Source organism: Narcine bancroftii, chromosome 5 (genome assembly GCF_036971445.1).
Source record: "Narcine bancroftii isolate sNarBan1 chromosome 5, sNarBan1.hap1, whole genome shotgun sequence".
Classification (NCBI taxonomy): domain Eukaryota; kingdom Metazoa; phylum Chordata; class Chondrichthyes; order Torpediniformes; family Narcinidae; genus Narcine; species Narcine bancroftii.
In genome coordinates, this window is record NC_091473.1 from 78,337,487 (window position 1) to 78,352,970 (window position 15,484).

Genomic DNA, 15,484 nt, shown 5'->3' on the forward strand with positions numbered 1-15,484 from the left:
AGAGCCCTGCAATTTCTACTATAGCCTCCCTTAAGGTCGGAGGGAATATCTACAGATTTGCATTGAAATAGATATAACTGAGATAATTGCCATCACGTACAATGCTTTGACCTCTAACATTACCAGCAATCTTCACTTAATCTTTCTCCCCCCTCAGAAAGGGAAAGCCAATGGTGTACAATCCAATGGTCATTAGGGAACAAAGGTGGAGAGGGTGAGCAAATTTAAGTTTTTGGGTGTCACTTTCTCCGAGATCTTTGCTGGACCCATCATACTAATGGCATCGTGAAGAAAGCATGTCAGCACTTCTACTTCCTCAGGAGTTTGTGGAGGTTTGTAATGACACCAGAAACCCTGACAAATTTCTGCAGAGGAGTGGTGGAAAGTGTCCTGACTTGCAGCATCACAGTCTGGTATGGGGACACAAATACCCCTGAGCATAAAGCCCGCCAAAAGGTAGTGGACACAGCCCGGGACATCACAGGCATAACCCTCCCCACTATCGAGAACATCTACAGGAACACTGCCATTGGAGAGTAGCAGGAATCATCAAAGATCCACACCACCCAGCACACGCTCTGTTCTCACTGTTGCCATCAGCAAAGAAGTATAGGTGCTACAAGAGTCTCATAACCAGGTTCAGGAACAGCTGCTACCCCTCCACCATCAGACATCTCAACAACAAACTCAATCAGGGTCTCAATTAAGGATTCTTACTTGTGCACTCTATTGATTTTTTTTTAATTTCTCTGTATTGCACAGTAAGTTTGTTTACATTAATTGTCTGTTTATACTTCTTTATTTGTTTAGATGTATACGCTGTGTACAGTTTTATTTTGCACTACCAATAAGTGGTAATTCTGCCTTACAGAAAAAAATAATCTCAGTTATATATGATGTTATATATGTACTCTGACAATAAATCTTAAATCTGAATCTCCACTACCCTATCTACTCTGGTACTGGTTCCCATCCCCATGCAAATCAAATTTATCCCCCGCCCCACAACCACCCCCAGAACAACACTAGCAAGCCTTCCCACAGGACATTAGTCCCCCTCAAGTTCAGGTTCCATCCCTCTGTAAGAACATATCCCCCACTTCCCTGAAAAGAGCCCAGTGATCCAGAAACCTGAAGGCCACCCTCCTGCGCCATCTCTTTAGGCAGGTATTACGCTGTATTATCCTCCTATTTCTAACCTCACTAGCATGTGGCACGAGTAGTAATCCTGAGATCACAACCCTAGAGGTCCTGTCCTCTTCTTGCAGAACTTCCTCACCCTTCTTATCCATATCATTGGTCCCTACATGGACCATGACATCTGGCTGTTTACCCTCCCTCCTGAGATCGCTGTGTTCTTGATCTATCTTGGACCCTGACACCAGGGAGGCAACATACCATCTGGGAATCTCCATCTCTTCCACAGAACCTCTTAACTGTCCCCCCAAACTATGAATCCCCTATCACTAGAGCTCACCTCTTCACCTCCCTTCCCTTCTTAGCCACAAGGCCTGGCTCTGTGCCAGAGACCTGACCGCTGTGGCTTGTGCCTGGAAGGTCATTTCCCCCTTCCCCAACAGTATCCAAAATGGTATTAAAGGGAGCAACCACGAGGGTGTCCTTCACCGACTGTTGGTTCCCTTTCCCTCTCCTGGTGACAATGGTGAACTGGATGGATTTTTGCGATAATCCAATGTTTTGTGTTCACTCTTACCAATGCCAGTTGTCTTATCTATTTAATTACATGCATTTAAATTTCCCCACTACAAATGTGGTAATTGACTTGTGACTGTAGATCAATAGTCCAGACCTCCAGATACCAGTTCAGTAAATAATTTGATTGTTAACTTGATTCCCCAGTGGCAGTGTTACTATCACTTTTCATCACTGTGTAGACAACCACAAGGAAAATTATATGGATTAATCCACTCACTCCTGGTGCTAGATTGCACTGTAATAATATTACATAGACTACTACATTCATAGTATGTAAAACAAATGGTTTATATGTATATAGATAATCTCAGAATCCAAAATGGACATCTCGGAATCTTTGTTTAGTTACAGAAGATTCCCCAGCCGGCAATCACAGCACTAAATATGTTGAATCTTTTTAGAACAGTGTGAGCTCTACTCATTTCATAGGACATATAACATATCCTGCGAAATGTCATAATGTGAACCATAAAGCAAAATGGTAATTTTAGACTGTAAATTTAAAAACAAATGTTTGAAAACAATTGGATGTAATAATGAGTGACATCAAATAACATGGTCTCTGCTAATTATTACAACTGCTCGATCATCTCCTGCTCCAGGTCATTGTCAGCTTTGCTTATCCAACAATTTCAGTCGGGTTGAAATAAACTGGAAAAAAAATAATTTGCCCGGGATGTGCTGAGAGAACATGTGGAGAGCTGATATCATCCTCACAGACAAAACTGTTTATCTCTCTCTCTCTCTCTCTCTCTCTCCCCAAAAGTATTACATTTAAAAAAAATGTATCCTAGTCTGAAGAAAATTAATTAATTGTGATTCTGCGTGAAAATGTATAACCAAAGCAGGAACATCATTGAATGAGGCTCTGAATATTATCTGCCACAGTGAATGGTTGGACTCTCCACCAGCATCAATTTAGGGAGAGCTGTGACAGTGTGAGGTTTCATTAAACTGGTAGCAGGATGACTAAAGCGCAGTATTTCATGTAATTCAGGTAAAGTGACTTTTTCATGGACTGGTCAATGATTGGTCACAGGCCAATGCACACACCTGACAGGCTGTGTATGTGCAGGATGAATGCTTTAAGTTTTAAAGGTCATTTGCTCTTGCACTGAATGATAAATATTTATGTCAGAAGCACAGCGTTCTCTGCCATATTATTGATGGTACAGATTTACCTTTTAACAAGACCGCTTATAGTAAAGACATTCACTTTAGCTTATGTAAATGTGTATGTGGTATGTGGAAATGCTGAAAAATAAAGTGCAGGCATTATTTGGTCAGATTGTGGTTTACGGATTTGTTTATATTTATATGTTCCATGACGATGGAGGATTCATCACACCATAATAATTTACTTAAATATAACTAGTGCTCAGACAACACATGGTTAATTGTGACCTCTTGCAATTAAACCAGTCATCGAGCTATTGTTGTCTCTTTCAGAAAATACACTGATTATGGCATCCATTTAGTAGGAAATACCTGATAAAAATCAATGATGCAAAGTTATAAAATTGTGTGGAATCTTAAAGCACATGGAGATTTAGACTGCACATGAACCCTTGCCTATCCTATTTTCACTGACCCAGCTAAACAGATTATCCAGTAGGTTCTAAAATGCATTTGTAAAATGAGCTTCAATGTTCAAAAGTCCAAAGTTCAGGTTTACTTACAACCTTGAGATTATTTTTCCTGTGGGCCAGGTAGAATTTCTACTTGTTGGTGACTGTACACTTACACAAGAGAAAGACCCATGTACAAAAGAAAGAAATGCCTACAAATTCACTGTTATACAGAAAAACAGAAATATTCAGTAATAAATAATGTGTAAAGTAAGAGTTCTTAAATTAGTCCCTGGTTGAGTTTGTTGTTGAGGAGTCTGATGGTGGAGGATAGCAACTGTTTCTGAACCTGGTGATTTGAGTCTACCAGCACCTATACCTCTTTCCTGTTGGCAGCAGCAAGAACTGGGCATGTTCTGGCTGGTGTGGATTCTTGATGATTGCTGCTGCTCTCTGACAGAAGTGTTCTGTGTAGATTTTCTTGATTGTGGGGAGAGTTTTGCCTGTGATGTACTAGGCAGTGTCCACTATCATTTGCAGGGCTTTTTGCTCAGAGCTCTTTGTGTCCCCATACCAGCCAGTCAGCACATCACTAGAGGTTTGCCAAAGTTTCCAATGTCATACCGAACCTCTGCAAACTCCTGAGGAAGTTGAGGTGCTGTCATGGATTCTTCATGATGAGATTAGTGTGTTGGGTCCAGGAAAGGTCCTCTGAAATAATGACTCCCAGGAATTTAAATTTGCTTACTCCCTCCACCTCGGATCTAATTATTACTGGATCGTACACATCTGGTTTTCTCTTCCTACAGCTTCTTGGTAACATTGGGTTGTTTTTAGTACACCATTTAGCCAAGCTTTTGTTCTCCCTCCTGTACATTGACTTAATTTTCCTTTTTATACAGCCCATTACCAAGGTATCACCAGCAAATTTATAGATGTTGTTATCGTACTGAGCCACACAGTTATGGAGGTAAAGCAAGTAGAGTAGGGGTTATTTGTAAACATCCTTGTGGTGCACGAGTGCCGATGGAGATTGTGACAAGCGTCAACTGCACAATGTGGTAGCAGGTACCACATTCTCACCTCTCTGAGTGAAGAAGTTTCTTCTGAAACTCCAATGTAATTTAGTTGTGAATTTATTTCTGACTCTTAGATTTTTGGGTGCCCTGCAGGGATGACATTTCAGGGAAAGAAGGACCAGTTACAGTCACAAATTTGCTGCATAATTATGCATATTTTAAATCTAAAAGCTAGAAGTGAATTCTGTTTATTTCTTGATTGTGACCACCTGAAAAGCTCATCTTCATTTGTGAATGCTGGACTACTATGTTAAAACTGAATTCTAACTTGCTATCTTACACATTCTGTGTTAGCTGGTTTTCTTACGCAGACAATTACTAAAATTTGTTTCAGATGACATTTTTTTGGATATCAGAGAGTTTTCTAGATGTCTTATGCTTAAAATTTAAATTCTATTAATTGGGGAATTACTGGAGATCTTTGTAGCTTCTTTGTATGATGCATTTTGTTTCAAACTGTACAATTTGTTTCAAGTGCATATCCTTCTACCGCATTTTTTAACTACCACAGGACTCCATTCCCTTTACTACAAACCTCTGATTAACAGCCGTCAGCTTTGCGGCTGCACTCCAAGTGGATATAAATTATTTAGATGCCTCTCATGTTTTTATTTCATTCACATGATGTGGGAAAGGTCAGCATTTATTGCCCAGCCTATCTGGTCATGTGAACGTGATGGCAAGTTATTTTTCTTGAATTGTGGCACTCCGTGATGTGATTGTACAGCCTCAAAGCCAAAGCAAGGAGTTCTGGATTTTGAAGCAACAATTTGGAGGAACAGTGTTTACATTTTCAAGTCAGCGTGATTTGCAACTTGGTGGGCAAGTGCTATTCCTATGCACTTGCTAGCCTTAACCTTCAAGGTGTCAGAGGTTATAGATTCAGGAGCTACTGTCAAATAAGCTTTACCAAGTCACTAATAGTCCCCCTTGTAGATTATACAGACAAAACTGCTTACAACTTATGGAGGAGTGAGGGAATGCCAATCAAAAGGGCCGATTCGTCCTGGGTGGTATTGACTTTTTAGTACTCCATCATTCTCCAGAGCTGTACCTTGTATATGTTGGAAGCCTTTGAAAGAGGGGAGATGACTCACAAATGCTCAGTCTCCTCTTGCAGCTACTTTATTTTTTCTGGTATTAAGGCTCTTGATCTTGTGATGCAGTTGATCAAGGGGTTGTTGTTTTTCTTTCTCATTCTGAATATGGCCACTGCTTGGTCCTTGTATCCATTGTACTTGCATTGTTCTCTGAATACTGGCTTTTATTACTGGTGGTTACCATTAGAGAAGATTTAAAAAGTTGCTGAATCTGTCAGCTTTGCCTTTTGAACTTGTGCATGGGGTTCCATCTTTGTTGAAAATAGGTAATGTAATTTCCTCCTCACCTTAATTGCTTAAATAGCAACCACCATTCATGACTTAATGTAGTGGGATGAGAGATTTAAACTCATCTGTTTGTATTCTCCAACTGGGTACTACTTCTGCAGTCAGCATAAATGCATTTTTGTGTAAAACCTTCATCAGGATGGTCTTTCGCTTTTTGGCACCCTGATGCAATTCTTAGCATGGATCTGTTTGAACGAGGATTGGTGCTACAGCTACAGTAATTGTAGAATGAGGGAAAGGCCTCATTGAAAGGTAGATGGAGAAATAGAAAGCTGCTGTTTATTGATGATGCTGTGGATCTGTTCTTTATTCCACCAGGTTTTTATTTTAGCATAATTGGCAGGGGCATGAAAAAAATGTAAAACGGCTTCATTGTGTAGTATGATTTATTGACCATGAGCATTTCTAACAATATGCTTCTGGACTGTTGAACATAGAAAATTACAGCACAGTCCTTTGGCCCACGATGTTGTGCTGACCTATGTAAACCCACTCCACAGCAACCTCCCTCTCAACCATAGCCCACTACTATTTGACATCCATGTGCCTATCTAAGAGTCTTTTGAATGTCCCTCCACTACCACTCCCGAGCAATGCATTCTAGGCACCCACCACTCTCTGAGTAAAAGAAATTACCTCTGACATCTTCCTGAAACTTCCCACCACTCGCCTTAATCAAATGTCCTTTTGCAGTCTGGACTACGCACAGATTTAAGATGAAGGAAAAGGTGTAAAATGGACCGGAGGGGCAACTTCTTCCTACAGAGGGTATAGAACAAGTTGCCAGGGGAAAAGATAAAAGTATAGACAATTATTATGTTTAAAATGTATATAGAAAGCTATGTCATTTCGTGAGAGTGTGGAACCTCTCAGTGACAGTCCCAACTTTACAATCAGAATATAATGGTTCAAGCAAGAGTAGGCTATCCAGGACAAAACCCATTCCAAAGTTTCTAGGACTCTCCCCACATCTCTCAATTCTTAATGTCTCAAAACTTAGATTGAGGTCATTGTTCTGATCCAACGTTAAAAAAATGCCCTTTAAGTGTAGCTGCGACCAATTCATTCAGAACCATAAAACACGATAGCACAGAAACAAGCCCTTCAGCCTATCTAGTCTGTTCCAAACTATTTATTCTGCCTAGTCCCATCATACCTCTCCATACTCCTCCCATTTCACCACCTCTAATCCAATCTTCTCTTAAATGTCAAAATGAAACCCACATCCACCACACCTGTTGATAGCTCATTCCATGATCTCACCACCTCTGAGTGAAAAAGGTCCTCCAAATGTTCCGCTTAAATATTACACCTTTCACCTTTAATCCATGTCTTCTGGTTCTTTTTTCACTCAACTTTAGTGGAATAAACCTGTTGGCATTAAAACTATCTATATTCCTCATAATTCCCAAGATCGTGTTATATGGCGAGCTCTCCACTGGCCACCGTGACAGAGGTGCACCAAAGAAAAGGTACAAGGACTGCCTAAAGAAATCTCTTGGTGCCTGCCACATTGACCACCGCCAGTGGGCTGATAACGCCTCAAACCGTGCATCTTGGTGCCTCACAGTTTGGCGGGCAGCAACCTCCTTTGAAGAAGGCCGCAGAGCCCACCTCACTGACAAAAGGCAAAGGAGGAAAAACCCAACACCCAACCCCAACCAACCAATTTTCCCTTGCAACCGCTGCAATCGTGTCTGCCTGTCCCGCATCGGACTTGTCAGCCACAAACGAGCCTGCAGCTGACGTGGACTTTTTACCCCCTCCATAAATCTTCGTCCGCGAAGCCAAGCCAATGAAAGCATGAATCTCTCCCTACCCATCGCACCCCCAGCATCTTCCCCTGTGCCCGCAGGAGGTGGAACACTTGCACCCACACCACAGACCGGGGTCCAAATCAGGTCTTTCAAGTGAAGCAACACCACTTTTATAACCAGAGGACTTATTTAATGCACCCGGTGCACCCTTTGCGGCATTCTCTACATCGGAAAGACCAGTCGCAGACTGTGAGATCACCTTGCTCAGCACCTCAATTCAGTTCTCAACCACAGTGACCTCTCAGTGGCTAACCATTTCAATTCTGAGTCACCTTCCTGTGATCATATCTGTCCACACCCTTATGTACTGTCCCACTCTGATCACCCATAGATTGGAAGAAAAACACCTTATTTTCTATCTGGGTACCCTCCAGCCAGACAGCATTAATATCAACTTTACTGCTTTCCACTAAACCTGCTCATCTTTTCTTTCCCCTCCACTTTTCTTGTCTTGCCAGTTCTTACACCCACCCAGTCATCCATCCTCCCCCTCATTGCTCCTGTCCCCATCCTCCTTTCTCCACCTATCATCTCCTGCCTTTGCCACACCCATTCCCCCCTCTTTGGTTTGGATGCTTGCTTGAATTTTCTCATTCTTTGATGAAGGGGTCAAGCCCGAAATTTTGGTTATGTATCTTTACCTTTGCTACATAAAGGACACTGTTTGACCTGCTGAGCCTCTCCACCATTGCTGTGTGTTTTTTTACTTCAACCACAGTGTTTACAGAATTCTGTGATTTACTTTTTCCATAATTTTGAACATCATTATCAAATCTCCCCTCAATCTCCAACGATCCAGGGAATAAAGTCCTAATCTATTGAACCTTTCCCTGTAACTCAGGTCTTCAAGCCCTGGCAACAATTTTGTAAATTTTCTTCTGTACTCTTTCAACTTATTTGGTTCAAATAGAACCATTCGAAAACATGAACACGGCTGGTTCCATTCAGGAATAGAAAATAAATTCAGTTCAAATCATTAAATTGAGTCTGACGTTTGCAGAATTTGGATTATATGATTATTTGAACCTTATGAATCACGGTGAAAAGGCCACTATTCTTGAGACTAAGTGCATACTGGTTGCTTTTGACCTGGGCTTTGTGGTCTGAATGTATTATTTTTCAAATAATTTAATATTAAATACTTTTTGCACAAAATATAGACAGAATCTTACCATAGGCAGTGCTGTTAATTGATGTTTCACAGCATTTATTATTCAAACAGAATTTTTTTCAAACGCTGAGGCCTGGAGATCATTCTCACTGCCCTGAGAAATTATCAAGGCCATGATCTTCAGTGGGGTGACATTTGGGGCAGAGACAAGCAAATAACCTGGTGGTTGCGCCAACAAATGTTTCTGGGTGGTCATTCTGCAGAGTGACTACATTTCACATTGGGAGGAGGCAGGCAGAATGGAATAACATGCAGATGGCAAATAGTAGCTCTAACACTAAGTTAAACTGCCATGTGAACTATTAGGGTGATAATTAGTAGAAAAGTGAAGTTGAGTCTCCTTGAGATGCAAACAGTGGACAGAATTAATAACAAAAGTGAATGCTTTGTATTTAACTTTGGGGGAAAATAGTGTTGATTTGAGCATGTGGTCCTTGATAACTGCAAAGCAATCTTTATGTAGCACCATCTAAAGGAACAGAACAATGATGGTGTCTGTCTCGGGGTTTGCTGAATCTTGTTGGCAGTGGTGATATTCACTTCTTGCTTAATATTTTACTTTCAGCCTTGGCAGTTTTGTAACAAGTTCTTGCTTAGTGAGAAAAAACTAGAAATCAAAAAATCCTCCTTCTGTCTGCAAATGCTTCAAAAGCATGTTTGCTTTTAAACAGGGGTTCCCAACCTTTTTCTTTCCACTCACATACCACTTTAAGTATTCTCTATGCCATTGGTGCTCTGTTATTAGTAAGGGATTGCTTAAGGTGATATATGAGTGGGAAAGGAAGGTTGAGAACCACTGCTCTGGACCCAAGTGTTACTGAAATATTTTGCTTGAGAAAAATTGTCATTGGCCCATTTCTTTTGGAGTTATGAAACCGTGCGCATAACGAATCAATTAGGTACAATTAAAACTGGTTTTCAACCTTTTTCTTTCCACCCACATACCACCTTAAGCAATCCCTCACTAATCACAGAGCACCGATGGCATAGGGATTACTTAAAGTGGTATGTGAGTGGAAAGAAAAAGGTTGAGAACCACTGCCTTAATACATATTTACAAATCATGTCATTTTCCAGACCCATTAAAAGAGATGAAAAAATACAAAAGAGATTATGTCTTTGATTTTATTTTAGTTCCTGATCAGCAAGGTTAAATTAGGTGCAAGTTAATAGAGTTTTAATCCAGTATATGTGCATCTTTAATTGCTAAAACTGTTAGGGCTTGTGTTAATGGAACCTGGCAGAGGGGATAAGCAGAGATATGTCACTGGCCGCATTTGTCTGCATGCCTGTAAAATGAAGTGCCGATAAAGAGGAGGTTAGACATTACTTGACCCATGTTCTCTTCACTCAGCAGCTTGTCTTTACACTGAACACAATCTGCAACAAGCACCAAGTGACTGGCACCACATTACAATCACTGTCAAGCCCTAGATAAATGGAGTTCATTTAAAAATGAAGGGTTTATCAATGGGCAAATAATTGCTGAGCACTATTGATTCCCTACATCTCACTCAACCTGGGACATCAGGGTTTGCTGAAATGGTAAACATTTAATCAGCATACCATGTCAAACAATGGACTCCATTCAATTGCTGCAAACCAATGTAAAGAAAGACCAAAATAGTTTAAACACCACCATGCCCTGACCTGACAATACATATTTAATTTACTGTGTATACATGTTAGATGGTGCAGGAGAGGATATATTTTTGCTTTTCCTGTCTGATAACAGAAGCATTAGCAAACTGACACTGTTGCCTGTAGATTGTCTTAAAGACATAATACACAGACCTTGATGATATTTACAGATAACAAGTTTGGGAGGTGGGAGCTGGAGAGGATGGGTTGATATTATTTGCAGAGTGTGACAGGGCTTGATGTACCCAACCCACCAAAAGGTCAGGCTGTTGTCATTTTAAATCTGAGCATCCTCATTCTGCATCGCGTTACTGCTCAGTTTGGTTTGTAATGCATTGCGTATCCAAGCATTTTTTTTGCGCTTGTAGACACAGGTCACGGAGCACTGTAAATTCTAATAATTGTGTAAACTAAATTGAGAAATTATCCTGGAGTGAATAAAAAGACAATAGCTCATTAAAATAGTAATTGAATATTGGCACATTTTGTGTGCAAGCACCTGGTTCCCTTAAATTAGAATTCTAGATCATCTCAGACGTGAGATGTATAGGTGAAGCATGCAGAGTGCGTAGCTCACTTTCATTTTATGCCACTTTTGTGAGCAGGCACTTAAAATGCACTATTTGACCCTGCATGAAATGATGCAAATAAACATCAAACTAAGTAAGAAGGAGAAATAGGTTTCCTCTGCTGTACATTGTTAGTGGCTTTACAAGCAGATTCTTGCTTTCACTGCAGCTTTCACAGAAGGAATTTTCACTTTCGCAATTAGAAATGAAATTTATTTACTGATTGCTGAAATTATTCTAGTTTCTGTTAAGTTGCACTGGACCCAATTCAATTAATATTTGTTGAGGGAAATATCACTGAAACTACAAATATATAAGAAGTTAGTAAGCAGTCATATTATCTTTCATTTAAAAGAGCAGATCTGCTGGCTAGAATAACTATAAATGCATCGTGATAACTGTCATTCTAATAGTGATGTCCAGAAGCTGAAATTGTGTTCAATGTGCTAAATCAAGTCAAGTTTATTGACATCTGATTGTACAAGTACAACGCATTGAAACAGCGTTCTCCGGTCCTCGGTGCAAAACACGCAGACACACAACCAAACATAACACGTATACAGACAAACAATACATATGCAGGACAAGTATTGATCTACATAAATAAATAAATGAATATTGTTTTGTGAATATGAGACTATCAGATGGTTAATATGAGCAGTTCCTTTGGTCATTCAGCATTCTAACTTTTAAAATAAGCATCGACATTAAACAGCAATAAAACTATTGTTTTATTGAAACCAGTGAAATTTGAAAATACTGTTTTAATAAGTCTAGATGAGCAACAAAAGGCAAAAAGGGTTAATTTAAAATTAAATAAACTTCCAAACAATGTCTCTGAATATCTTGCTATCATCTGCGCATTATTTTCTATTGAATTCCCAGAAACAATAACCTAATTAACCACGAACACTATCAGCTGTCAAAATTGATGTCCATTTCTTTATAATGTGCATACAAGGGAATTTGTGGTTACATACTCTGGAGACAAGAGGATGCTGTTTGCAAATTACCATTTCTTAAATATATGAAATAATTTTAAATTCTGTAAAGATTGATTAACATTCAGTAGCTGTGACGGTTCGATATTTACACCTCTGAGAGTTGGCAGAAGCACATTATGGCGCATAAAACTGCTGGTACATCTTAATTAACTGCAAGATAATAGGAGTGTGGGGTTTTTTTTCAAGTGATCAAAGCAGTTTGGCAGTTCTTATATACAAGTCATTACCAAGTTCAGAATTTAAGTGCAATCAATAGGACACAAAATGGAAAGTAGGGTCCACGCTGGGAAGTGTGACCACTGGACTGTTTGAGTTGTGGCAACCAAGAGGCTCTGAGACACTTTAAGTAAAATCAAAGGGAAAACTCATTAAAAGAATTAGAAACGCCAACCTAGCTATTACCATAAGGGTCAATGGATTTTTAACAGTTGGACTTGTGGAAAGCATTCTGCAATCATACATTGCAACCAGTTGTGTGGTCCAGTTACTAGTATATAGTTCACAAAAGACTGCTTTCACTCACAAAATCTGATAAAGCAGTTACTTCTATATAAATAGATTCAAATGTGTGAATAACCTTGTCAGGAACAAGATTCAGAACGACAACATGTCCTGTCAATGTTAATTATTTTGGCATTCTGCTTCTCTGCTGATTTACTCATCATCTGACCTAAAGTTAAACAGGTAACCACCCCAACCAGCTACCTTATCGTTATAAGACTTCCTTTCTATTCGACTAGAAAATAGCATTAATATCTCTTCTGTGGGATCTATTGATAGAAGTCTGGGAAGTAGGGAGAGAATACATATCAAGGCAGAAGTGACACAAGCTACAAATTGCCAATAGATAAACACAAAAGCTGCAGATGCTGGAGCCTTGAACAAATAATTGCTGCATTTGAGCATCCAGGGTGGAAATCTCGGTTCCACAGATGTGGCCCAAACAGATACACTTGGTGCAGAACTTGCTGGAGTGAGTTTTTCCAGATAGATCTCATGAAAGGACCTTCTGATGAATGGTCCTTGACCAGAAAGGTTAACCATATTACTCCATGTATAGACATTGCTTACCTGCTGACTACTTCCAACACTTTTTGTTTTATCTAGTAGCTCTGTTTGTTTATCTTCTTCCTCCCCCCCCCCCCCCCATTACCCCAAAGTTATTTTTGTTTCAAATCATGTGAAATACTCATTGATGGCAGCAGATATCTGGGAATTTTAGGGTAACATTCATGATTTGAGAAAGATATGGAGGACAGCAGATAAGATAAAATCAGGTTCTAAAAGAGAAATGTACATAGGTTGAACTGGACATAAAAAAGCATTGCATGTAAGAAGTCTGAAAAGTCAGTGGGAAACATGGTCTTGAGCCTACTAAGTTTGCAGAAACCAATAGGACAAGCTAAATACTAGGTTCTGCATCTCAGAAGAATTCACTCCCCTTCTGTCGGTTGGATTATGCAGGGTCATGTGACCTCTCTGTCTGAAACCTGGTGGGAGTGTGGATTGTGGAGGGTCATGTGACCTCTCCACCTGGAGCCTAGTCAGAAGTTGCTTCACCTGCCAGTCAAGGTTGGACTCTGCCCACCCATTAGTGGACATCTGACCATTGGCCACTTTAATCACTTAGTGATTACCTGGGCCAGACCTTCCAGCTTACTGTACTACAAAGTGCAGTATGTGTAGTAGCTCTTCGGTCCTGAGGTGAACTCTGCTTCACTCCAGGTCATGAAATGTGGACAACACTGGAGGAGTCATTGGTAAGGGAGCACTACGCAGCGATTGGGGCAGTTAAATATCATAGGTGCTGTGCCCATGTTAGACAAGGGACAGCAGGGAGCATATTGTAAACCTTGGTTGTTGCAAGTCAGTACACAGTTGCTAGTATCAGTAGTGTTAAGTCAGATGTGACTGGGTTTTATGGTGTATGAGTGTAAGCAGTTGCTAATATCAGTACTGTTAAATCTGATGCAACTGATTATACCATGTTTTGTGATTGATAGTGTCTATTATCTCTGTAATGATCCCCTACATGTGATTTAATAAAGATCCTTCTTGTGTTCAGTATGTGTTCAACCTGTCTCCAGACATGTTGCTCTTTCAACCCACCAAATGTTTCCCTTCCCACACCACGCCTTCTAACTCCAAAAGATCAAAACCTGATCTATTAATACCTTCCAGTATGGTTGTTTCATAATTTTTGCTTAAGTTGGTTGAAAAGAAAGATTGAAAATAAAATTGTAAAGTGTTTTAATCATGCTGTAGGGACTGAATTAAGTAATTCTTATTCAAACACTGTATCGCAATGTTTTGGGTCTTCTGTTTTTGCAATGTTTTCTGTCTTCAGATTCTCAGGTTCAAGCTTTTTTCCACTTTGGGATGAAACAAATTGAAGCCTGGAAGTTGCTTACATTATCAGTAGATGTGGCTCAGAAATATTGGCATTGAACCAGCAAAATCCAGGACAACAGTTAACATGAAAATTAAATTTGGAAAATCACCAGTGAACTCAGAGCAACTGCTGACACCCTCTAAAGGTGAAATATCTAGTTGCCATTGTAACATTTAATTGCAAGTTTAGTAGAATAGAAAATTTCAACATTCAGGGAGATGTATCACATAGAGTCACAGAGTTGTACAAAAGGGAACAGGACAATCAGCCCAAACCATCCAAGTTGACATTCTGAACCTGTCCCATTTGCCAGCATTTTGTTAGTATCCATCTACACCCTTCCTATTCACATATCTATCCAAATGCCTTTTAAATGTCAAAATTGTGCCCACTTCTATTGCTTCTTTTGCTAGCTCATTCCAGATACCAACTACTATCTGAGTTAAAAATCTGACCCTTTGGTCCATCTTAAATCTTTCCCTCTCACCTTAACCACATGCCCTTTAGTTCTAGAATAATCTAACAGGATAAAGACTGCAGCCATACCCCAATAATTCTAAGATCACCCCTCAGCCTCCTATGCTCTAGGAAGTAAAGACCCTGCCTCACTAAACCCTCCCTGTAATTCAACCCTCTAGTCCTGGGAACATCCTCTGTACCTCTTGTAATTTATTAATGCCCTTCCTTTAGCTGTGCAACCTGAACTGCATACAGAGCCTTGTACTGCTGAAATGAGGTCCCAACATCTGTACTTTATACCTCACCCTATGAAGTCAAGAATGCCAAATGCCCTCCTCACCACCCTATACCCCTGAGTTCCACTTTCAAGAAACTATGCATCTGTACCCCTTGAAGACAATCAGTGAGAATTCTAGAAAGGGAAAATTGGTTTAAAAGAAAACGATATTCAAAGACATCAACTACAGCTCAGCCTTCAATACCATTGTTCCCTCAGTGCTGGTCAAGCAGCTACAAACTCTAGGCCTCTGTATCCCCCAATGCAACTGGATCCTTGACCTTCTCCTTTGAAGACCACAGTTAGTAATGTGATGGTCCCAGAGGACCCCAAATCCCAGCAGCATAGAAATTCACCAAAACAAATGGTTAATTAAACAAAAGTCATTTTTAATTCTCTTTAA

At 40.0% G+C, this 15,484-nt stretch overlaps 1 protein-coding gene across 12 annotated transcripts in view; it reads left to right on the plus strand.

The window, feature by feature from the left end:
• Nucleotides 1-15,484, plus strand: part of nr5a2 (nuclear receptor subfamily 5, group A, member 2) — a 293,808-nt gene that overhangs the window by 159,427 nt on the left and 118,897 nt on the right. Inside the window, exon 7 of one of the 12 annotated variants that reach the window (XR_011357655.1) lies at nt 14,301-14,490. The exons of 10 other annotated variants lie outside the window; for them this stretch is intronic. The gene's annotated coding sequence lies outside the window, so the exon portion shown is untranslated. Of the gene's footprint in view, nt 1-14,300; nt 14,491-15,484 lie in introns of those variants that run through there. One more of the 12 variants, XR_011357657.1, reaches the window with a different exon arrangement.